The sequence below is a fragment of the Panthera leo genome, chromosome B2 (genome assembly GCF_018350215.1).
Source record: "Panthera leo isolate Ple1 chromosome B2, P.leo_Ple1_pat1.1, whole genome shotgun sequence".
In the NCBI taxonomy this organism is placed as follows: domain Eukaryota; kingdom Metazoa; phylum Chordata; class Mammalia; order Carnivora; family Felidae; genus Panthera; species Panthera leo.
Window position 1 is genome coordinate 104,633,293 of NC_056683.1, and position 10,019 is coordinate 104,643,311.

General features: G+C 40.3%; 1 long non-coding RNA gene across 1 annotated transcript; it reads left to right on the forward strand.

The window, feature by feature from the left end:
* Window positions 1-425: 425 nt before the first annotated feature.
* LOC122219142 lies at window positions 426-1,789 on the forward strand. The gene is made up of 3 exons (XR_006202278.1): window positions 426-528; window positions 621-690; window positions 1,636-1,789. It is a non-coding gene; the product is annotated as an uncharacterized LOC122219142 (long non-coding RNA).
* The last annotated feature ends 8,230 nt before the right edge of the window (window positions 1,790-10,019 follow it).

Below are 10,019 nucleotides of genomic sequence, written 5' to 3' on the forward strand. Positions count from 1 at the left end.
CCAGGACCTCGCTCTCTCCCTGTGATATAGTGGTATGAAAAGTTTGCAAATGGTGGCCTATTTCAGGAGAATAATAACAGGAAGTGTTGAATGATATTTGGATATGTATCAGATTTGTGTCAAGCATATGATGGTAGAATTTGGGAAAGTAATGTTGCAAAGGAAATCTATTTACTACATACAGATGTGGATTTCTTCCCTCCACTTCTCAACTGTTCACACTAAACCTATTCTCAATACCATTTCTTAAGAAACAACGGCAATATTTAAAGACCCCAAGAGTAGTACTAATGAAGTAGAAGCAACTGAGGCCATTGTGTTAGTGATCTATAGCCTTAAGAGTATCATGAGTAGGGCAGCAAGCAAATTCATCTTTGTTTTCTGATGTTACTGTAGACGTTGAACTCTACTCAGCAGCACTGAGTAGCACTGTAACTCTTTAGAATCTAACACCCATTTTTTGTGGTAAAAACCTCAGGGCTTATCACCAGTTTGTTGTATGATATACTGGTCAGTTACTGATTCTGAGTGAGTTACTGATTATTGGAACTCTGCTAATTGGTGAATCATTGGATCTCTTCATGGAAACTTACCTTTGAACTGTTTCTCTCTCCATCCAGCAGCAACAATTATTCTTCTCACTGACATTGATACCAGAAGTTAACTCTTCTTTTTAACGAACTCCTTTTGGTGAGTGGTTTCAATCTTGATTGGGGGTGGACATTTTTTGGATTCTCTTTCTAGGTTCTTTGGCTGATATGGTAATTAAATTGGCATAAAACAGATTAATAGGTGAAAAACAAGTTTAATTACCTGTGTATGGCAGCACCATAAGACAGGTAAAGTCAGAGACAGTCCTGCAAGGGGAATACAATTGAGGCTTGTATACCCCTAAAGAGAAGGGATACAAGGGTTAGGAATTCAAAGAGGAGGAAGACAATTCACAGGAACATGTGAGGAACACATACTGGGTAAACAGATGTGTGTCCTGCCATGCAGTTGAGTCTTACTGACATAAAAATATATCTCTGGTAATAACGTTCTTCCTGGTACAGACTCCCTATGAAAATTGTTTTAAGCTGTTAAGGAAAAGATAAAAAGCTTTCTGAGTTTCCTATGTCTGTGTTACTTCCTGCTCAAAACAACTACCTGCTAGAGCCATACATTTAGGGGTGATATACTCTGCTCCCCTTCACGTCTCTGAACTGTATTCATTATGCAGTCTCAGGTTTTGGTGATTTTTCTAAACACTACGCTAGATATATAAAGATATCAGCTCATATACATGCAACAAAAATATTCTGTGTCTCTCTTTCTATGATTGTCAATCAACTTAGCCATTATATGGTTCCAAAATATTTATTTAGAGGTTTAAGAACATAATGACACATAATGAATCCTGACTCTAGTGTTTATACTAGGTTCTAATATAAGAGGAATGTAAAAGCTTAGAATTTATAGTATTGTAATATCTGAATGACAGATTAGTTCAGTTTGGGTTCCCTTGTACCAGTTTTTCTGATCACACTAAATTTTTCCATAAGGTCTAAACACTTTACTTCCCTAGAAAGAGACCATTGATGGTATGTCCCTTTTTGTCTTCTTGTTTTGTTACTTTATTTCCTGGTAACACAGCAAAATTAGAGGAGAAAGCGTGTCCTGTTATTATTATGTTCACACATCTCCACAGAAGATCCAGCAGCCGGAGACTCTTCTTCATCACATCTCCTTCTTCCCTGGTCTCCCTTGTAAGCGAAATCTTTTGGCCACAAGATTATTTTGATGTATTTTCCCCACTTTAAAGTATATACACATCCTCCGCCCCATTTCCCAAGGGATTGTAATTGCAATGTCACTTCCTTTAGATATGAGAGTCCTTTCTCCTTGGCCACCTGGTCAGAAAGGCAAATTCCCTTATTTGCAGTGTATTTCCTGGTACTCCTGCATATCAAGAATTAGACGCTGACAGATGTTTCAGTCAACTTCGACTGAGTGTGTATCACCTTCATTCTAATTGCACACCTGTTGTGTAATAGCTTCAACATTCTACACTGGGTAATGTTACATATGTCACGTGCCACGGTTGCTTCCCATCCAATGTGCAGTCAGGTAGGGCTCAGATCAGGGCATATGCATCCCCCCTGAAGCCTTCTCTACCCATTTGTCTACACCAAGGAACATGTATGCCATTTGATTCAGGGGAGCCGCTGGGCAGCAAGACCATGATGAATCTCCAACCCAGATGCATTTTTTACAATATTTCTCCCCAGGAACACAAAATAGAAGATACTGGTTTTTTCTACCTTTGTGAAAAGATGATAAGGAACCAACATTCACTCCCCAACATTCCTGTATCTTTCATACAAGTCTTTCATAACTTTTTATCTCACCATTAGAAGTCATTCTGTATTTTCCACATTTTTATTAGCAATGATCATTCCTCCATCTAAACTTAAGAACCAAATACGTATTTTTATTTCTTATTTTTTAAAGTTGACTTATTTATATTTAGACAGAGAGAGCATGAGCAGTGGATGGGGCAGATAGAGACAGGGAGAGAGAGAATCCCAACTCACACTGTCAGTTTACAGCCCAGCTTGACACCGGATCTCATGAACAGTGAGAACATGATCTGAGCTGAAATCTAGAGTCCCATGCTTAACCGGCCCAGCCACCCAGGCAACCCCGGCATATGTATTTTTAAATGTATTCTAAACTGACCTCCCTATCTTTACTAACAGTTGATACTTAACTACCTGGTTGTTGATTAAATTTTCATGTGGGAATCACAAAAATTCTGTTAGGCATTTAAAAATTTGTTGCACCTCACATCATATTTCTGGTTACATTTTAATAGCATCATGATGAAGTCATGCTTGTACAAAACATGTTTACTTGTTCTGATTGATTGCAATCAATGTTTGCTCTTTGATATTCCAAATGTCACCCTTTGGTCACTAGCAGTCCTCATTTTGATCTCTTTAAACCCTGAGTACCTCTTCTGATAGCAACATGATCTTGTTTACTTTATTAGAAGATCATAATGTTACAGGCTTGTTTTTACTTTTTTAAGACTTGGAACTGGTTGTACTAACGAGCCACTTCTTTATATGCAAGTTAATATTACAGCCCAATGTGGTATCAAGGTGTAAATTAGGTTTTTCCTCTTGAACACTGAGGATAGTACCGAAGATACTCCTTAAATAACTCTTGTGACAGAAGAACTCATCTCCTGTCTCTTCCTCCACCCTTCACTGTCTGGACCCCAACTTTCTTCCTTGTCTGTGAATTCATGTTGATGATTCCAACCAATTTTTACCTTTCAAAATTTCCTTTGTAAAGAGAGGCTAACAATTCTACGTATTCCACTAAGAGTTGACTGTCAAAATATATTTTAAATATTTTTTCCTTTTTTCTTCTTTTAAGCCATTTTTTAAATGTTTATTTATTTATTTATTTATTCTTTTCTTTTTTTTTTTAATATATGAAATTTACTGTCAAATTGGTTTCCATACAACACCCAGTGCTCATCCCAAAAGGTGCCCTCCTCAATACCCATCACCCACCCTGCCCTCCCTCCCACCCCCCATCAACCCTCAGTTTGTTCTCAGTTTTTAACAGTCTCTTATGCTTTGGCTCTCTCCCACTCTAACCTCTTTTTTTTTTTTTTTTCCTTCCCCTCCCCCATGGGTTTCTATTACGTTTCTCAGGATCCACATAAGAGTGAAACCATATGGTATCTGTCTTTCTCTGTATGGCTTATTTCACTTAGCATCACACTCTCCAGTTCCATCCACATTGCTACAAAAGGCCATATTTCATTTTTTTTCATTGCCACGTAGTATTCCATTGTGTATATAAACCACAATTTCTTTATCCATTCATCAGTTGATGGACATTTAGGCTCTTTCCATAATTTGGCTATTGTTGAGAGTGCTGCTATAAACATTGGGGTACAAGTGCCCCTATGCATCAGTACTCCTGTATCACTTGGATAAATTCCTAGCAGTGCTATTGCTGGGTCATAGGGTAGGTCTATTTTTAATTTTCTGAGGAACCTCCACACTGCTTTCCAGAGCGGCTGCACCAATTTGCATTCCCACCAACAGTGCAAGAGGGTTCCCGTTTCTCCACATCCTCTCCAGCATCTATAGTCTCCTGATTTGTTCATTTTGGCCACTCTGATTGGCGTGAGGTGATATCTGAGTGTGGTTTTGATTTGTATTTCCCTGATAAGAAGCGACGTTGAACATCTTTTCATGTGCCTGTTGGCCATCCGGATGTCTTCTTTAGAGAAGTGTCTATTCATGTTTTCTGCCCATTTCTTCACTGGGTTATTTGTTTTTCGGGTGTGGAGTTTGGTGAGCTCTTTATAGATTTTGGATACTAGCCCTTTGTCCAATATGTCATTTGCAAATATCTTTTCCCATTCCTTTGGTTGCCTTTTAGTTTTGTTGGTTGTTTCCTTTGCTGTGCAGAAGCTTTTTATCTTCATAAGGTCCCAGTAATTCACTTTTGCTTTTAATTCCCTTGCCTTTGGGGATGTCTCGAGTAAGAGATTGCTACGGCTGAGGTCAGAGAGGTCTTTTCCTGCTTTCTCCTCTAAGGTTTTGATGGTTTCCTGTCTCACATTCAGGTCCTTTATCCATTTTGAGTTTATTTTTGGGAATGGTGTGAGAAAGTGGTCTAGTTTCAACCTTCTGCATGTTGCTGTCCAGTTCTCCCAGCACCATTTGTTAAAGAGACTGTCTTTTTTCCATTGGATATTCTTTCCTGCTTTGTCAAAGATTAGTTGGCCATACGTTTGTGGGTCTAGTTCTGGGGTTTCTATTCTATTCCATTGGTCTATGTGTCTGTTTTTGTGCCAATACCATGCTCTCTTGATGATTACAGCTTTGTAGTAGAGGCTAAAGTCTGGGATTGTGATGCCTCCTGCTTTGGTCTTCTTCTTCAAAATTACTTTGGCTATTCTGGGCCTTTTGTGGTTCCATATGAATTTTAGAATTGCTTGTTCTAGTTTCGAGAAGAATGCTGGTGCAATTTTGATTGGGATTGCATTGAATGTGTAGATAGCTTTGGGTAGTATTGACATTTTGACAATATTTATTCTTCCAATCCATGAGCAGGGAATGTCTTTCCATTTCTTTAAATCTTCTTCAATTATCTTCATAAGCTTTCTATAGTTTTCAGCATACAGATCTTTTACATCTTTGGTTAGATTTATTCCTAGGTATTTTATGCTTCTTGGTGCAATTGTGAATGGGATCAGTTTCTTTATTTGTCTTTCTGTTGCTTCTTTGTTAGTGTATAAGAATGCAACTGATTTCTGTACATTGATTTTGTATCCTGCAACTTTGCTGAATTCATGTATCAGTTCTAGCAGACTTTTGGTGAGTCTATCGGATTTTCCATGTATAATATCATGTCATCTGCAAAAAGCGAAAGCTTGACTTCGTCTTTGCCAATTTTGATGCCTTTGATTTCCTTTTGTTGTCTGATTACTGATGCTAGAACTTCCAGCACTATGTTAAACAACAGCGGTGAGAGTGGGCATCCCTGTCGTGTTCCTGATCTCAGGGAAAAAGCTCTCAGTTTTTCCCCATTGAGGATGATGTGAGCTGTGGGCTTTTCATAAATGGCTTTTATGATCTTTAAGTATGTTCCTTCTATCGCGACTTTTCTCAAGCGTTTTTATTAAGAAAGGGTGCTGGATTTTGTCAAAGGCCTTTTCTGCATCGATTGACAGGATCATATGGTTCTTACCTTTTCTTTTATTAATGTGATGTATCACGTTGATTGATTCGCGAATGTTGAACCAGCCCTGCATCCCAGGAATGAATCCCACTTGATCATGGTGAATAATTCTTTTTATATGCCATTGAATTCGATTTGCTAGTATCTTATTGAGAATTTTTGCATCCATATTCATCAGGGATATTGGCCTGTAGTTCTCTTTTTTTACTGGGTCTCTGTCTGGTTTAGGAATCAAAATAATACTGGCTTCATAGAATGAGTCTGGAAGTTTTCCTTCCCTTTCTATTTCTTGGAATAGCTTGAGAAGGATAGGTATTATCTCTGCTTTAAACGTCTGGTAGAACTCCCCTGGGAAGCCATCTGGTCCTGGACTCTTATTTGTGGGGAGATTTTTGAAAACTGATTCAATTTCTTCATGGTTATGGGTCTGTTCAAGCTTTCTATTTCCTCCTGATTGAGTTTTGGAAGCGTATGGGTGTTTAGGAATTTGTCCATTTCTTCCAGGTTGTCCAATTTGTTGGCATATAATTTTTCATAGTATTCCCTGATAATTGTTTGTATCTCTGAGGGATTCGTTGTAATCATTCCATTTTCATTCATGATTTTATCTATTTGGGTCATCTCCCTTTTCTTTTTGAGAAGCCTGGCTAGAGGTTTGTCAATTTTGTTAATTTTTTCAAAAAACCAACTCTTGGTTTCGTTGATCTGCTCTACAGTTTTTTTAGATTCTATATTGTTTATTTCTGCTCTGATCTTTATGATTTCTCTTCTTCTGCTGGGTTTAGGCTGCCTTTGCTGTTCTGCTTCTATTTCCTTTAGGTGTGCTATTAGATTTTGCATTTGGGATTTTTCTTGTTTCTTGAGATAGGCCTGGATTGCAATGTATTTTCCTCTCAGGACTGCCTTCGCTGCGTCCCAAAGCGTTTGGATTGTTGTATTTTCATTTTCGTTTGTTTCCATATATGTTTTAATTTCTTCTCTAATTGCCTGGTTGACCCACTCATTCGTTAGTAGGGTGTTCTTTAACCTCCATGCTTTTGGAGGTTTTCCAGACTTTTTCCTGTGGTTGATTTCAAGCTTCATAGCATTGTGGTCTGAAAGTATGCATGGTATAATTTCAATTCTTGTAAACTTATGAAGGGCTGTTTTGTGACCCAGTATGTGATCTATCTTGGAGAATGTTCCATGTGCACTCGAGAAGAAAGTATATTCTGTTGCTTTGGGATGCCGAGTTCTAAATACATATGTCAAGTCCATCTGATCCAATGTATTATTCAGGGTCCTTGTTTCTTTATTGACTGTGTGTCTAGATGATCTATCCATTTCTGTAAGTGGGGTGTTAAAGTCCCCTGCAATGAACACATTCTTATCAATAAGGTTGCTTATGGTTATGAGTAATTGTTTTATATATTTGGGGGCTCCGGTATTCGGTGCATAGAAATTTATAATTGTTAGCTCTTCCTGATGGATAGACCCTGTAATTATTAGATAATGCCCTTCTTCATCTCTTGTTACAGCCTTTAATTTAAAGTCTAGTTTGTCTGATATAAGTATGGCTACTCCAGCTTTCTTTTGGCTTCCAGTAGCATGATAAATAGTTCTCCATCCCCTCACTCTCAATCTAAAGGTGTCCTCAGATCTAAAATGAGTCTCTTGTAGACAGCAAATAGATGGGTCTTGTTTTTTTATCCATTCTGATACCCTATGTCTTTTGGTTGGCGCATTTAATCCATTTACATTCAGTGTTATTATAGAAAGATACAGGTTTAGAGTCATTGTGATGTCTGTATGTTTTATGCTTGTAGCGATGTCTCTGGTACTTTGTCTCACAGGATCCCCCTTAGGATCTCTTGTAGGGCTGGTTTAGTGGTGATGAATTCCTTCAGTTTTTGTTTGTTTGGGAAGACCTTTATCTCTCCTTCTATTCTAAATGACAGACTTGCTGGATAAAGGATTCTCGGCTGCATATTTTTTCTGTTTAGCACACTGAAGATATCGTGCCAGGCCTTTCTGGCCTGCCAAGTTTCAAAGGAGAGATCAGTCATGAGTCTTATAGGTCTCCCTTTATATGTGAGGGCACATTTATCCCTTGCTGCTTTCAAAATTTTCTCTTTATCCTTGTATTTTGCCCGTTTCACTATGATATGTGGTGCAGAAGATCAATTCAAGTTACGTCTGAAGGGAGTTCTCTGTGCCCCTTGGATTTCAATCCCTTTTCCCTTCCCCAGTTCAGGGAAGTTCTCAGCTATAATTTATTCAAGTACCCCTTCAGCACCTTTCCTTCTCTCTTCCTCCTCTGGGATACCATTTATGCGTATATTATTTCTTTTTAGTGTATCACTTAGTTCTCTAATTTTCCCCTCATACTCCTGGATTTTTTTATCTCTCTTTCTCTCAGCTTCCTCTTTCTCCATAACTTTATCTTCTAGTTCACCTATTCTCTCCTCTGCCTCTTCAATCCGAGCCGTCGTGGTTTCCATTTTGTTTTGCATTTCGTTTAAAGCGCTTTTCAGCTCCTCGTGACTGTTCCTTAGTCCCTCGATCTCTGTGGCAAGAGATTCTGTGCTGTCATGTATACTGTTTTCAAGCCCAGCGATTAATTTTATGACTAAATTCTCTTTCTGTTATATTATTTAAATCCTTTTTGATCAGTTCATTAGCTGTTGTTATTTCCTGGAGATTCTTCTGAGGGAAATTCTTCCGTTTGGTCATTTTGGATAGTCCCTGGAGTGGTGAGGACCTGCAGGGCACTTCCCCTGTGCTGTGGTGTATAACTGGAGTTGGTGGGCGGGACCGCAGTCCGACCCGATGTCTGCCCCCAGCCCACCGCTGGGGCCACAGTCAGACTGGTGTGTGCCTTCTCTTCCCCTCTCCTAGGGGCAGGATTCACTGTGGGGTGGCGTGGCCCGTCTGGGCTACTTGCACACTGCCAGGCTTGTGGTGCTGGGGATCTGGCGTATTAGCTGGGGTGGGTAGGCAAGGTGCACGGGGGCAGGACGGGCAGGCTTAGCTCGCTTCTCCTTAGGTGATCCACTTCAGGAGGGGCCCTGTGGCAGCGGGAGGGAGTCAGATCCGCTGCCGGAGGTTTGGCTCCGCAGAAGCACAGAGTTGGGTGTTTGCGGGGAGCAAGTAAGTTCCCAGGCAGGAACTGGTTCTCTTTGGGATTTTGGCTGGGGGATGGGTGGGGGAGATGGTGCTGGCGAGCGCCTTTGTTCCCCGCCAAGCTAAGCTCTGCCGTCCGGGGGCTCAGCACCTCTCCCTCCCTTTGTCCTCCAGCCTTCCCGCTTTCTGAGCAGAGCTGTTAACTTATGACCTCCCAGACGCTAAGTTGCGCTTGCTGTCGGAACACAGTCCGTCAGGCACCTCCGCTTTTGCCAGCCAGACTCGGGGGCTCTGCTTGGCCGGCGAGCCGCCCCTCCGCCCCGGCTCCCTCCCACCAGTCCGTGGAGCGCGCACCTCCTCGCTGCCCTTCCTACCCTCTTCCGTGGGCCTCTCGTCTGCGCTTGGCTCTCGAGACTCCGTTCTGGTAATCCTCTGGCGGTTTTCTGGGTTCTTTAGGCAGGTGTAGGTGGAATATTGGTTTCAGGAGTAGAATTCAGCGATTCGTCCCCTTACATACAACACCCAGTGCTCATCATAACAAGTGCCCTCCTTAATACCCATCATTCATATATCCCATCTCCCACCCTTCTCCCTCCATCCATCTCAGTTTCTTCTCTATTGTTGAATCTCTATGGTTTAAACATTTTCTTAACAGTAATGATTACTTCAATAAAAGGGATTAAATCATTTCTTTGGATCAAATTTTTATTTAATGAAAGGTGACAATAGGACAGATGAAACCATGAATTCCAAAGTTACTGAGAGTAGTTCTAAATAAGAAACACAATCTACTTTTCCCAAATAAGGGTGAGAGGATATGTATTAGGAAGGACTTGAGTCCAGTTCCAAATCAGATAGTGTGCATGCAGTAACATCAACAGATGCCAAAGTTTGGTGATTTATCTTAGTATAAATGAGGAAATGTTTGTTATTCAGGAAGCACTAACAACAGAAGAGAAGCAGCATCTAAGGTCAACAACCCAAGTATATATAGAGGGAGTTTGAATAAATCTTAGGTGTTTATCCAGAGGCAGTTTGAATAAACCTTAGATGTTTATCGTTTAGGACCATTCTGTTCAGAAGACAAACTGGATAGAGTGTGGAACCTCTGAAAAAGAGGACACAAAACAGTACCTGAACAGCCAACCCCAGGACCTGTCATT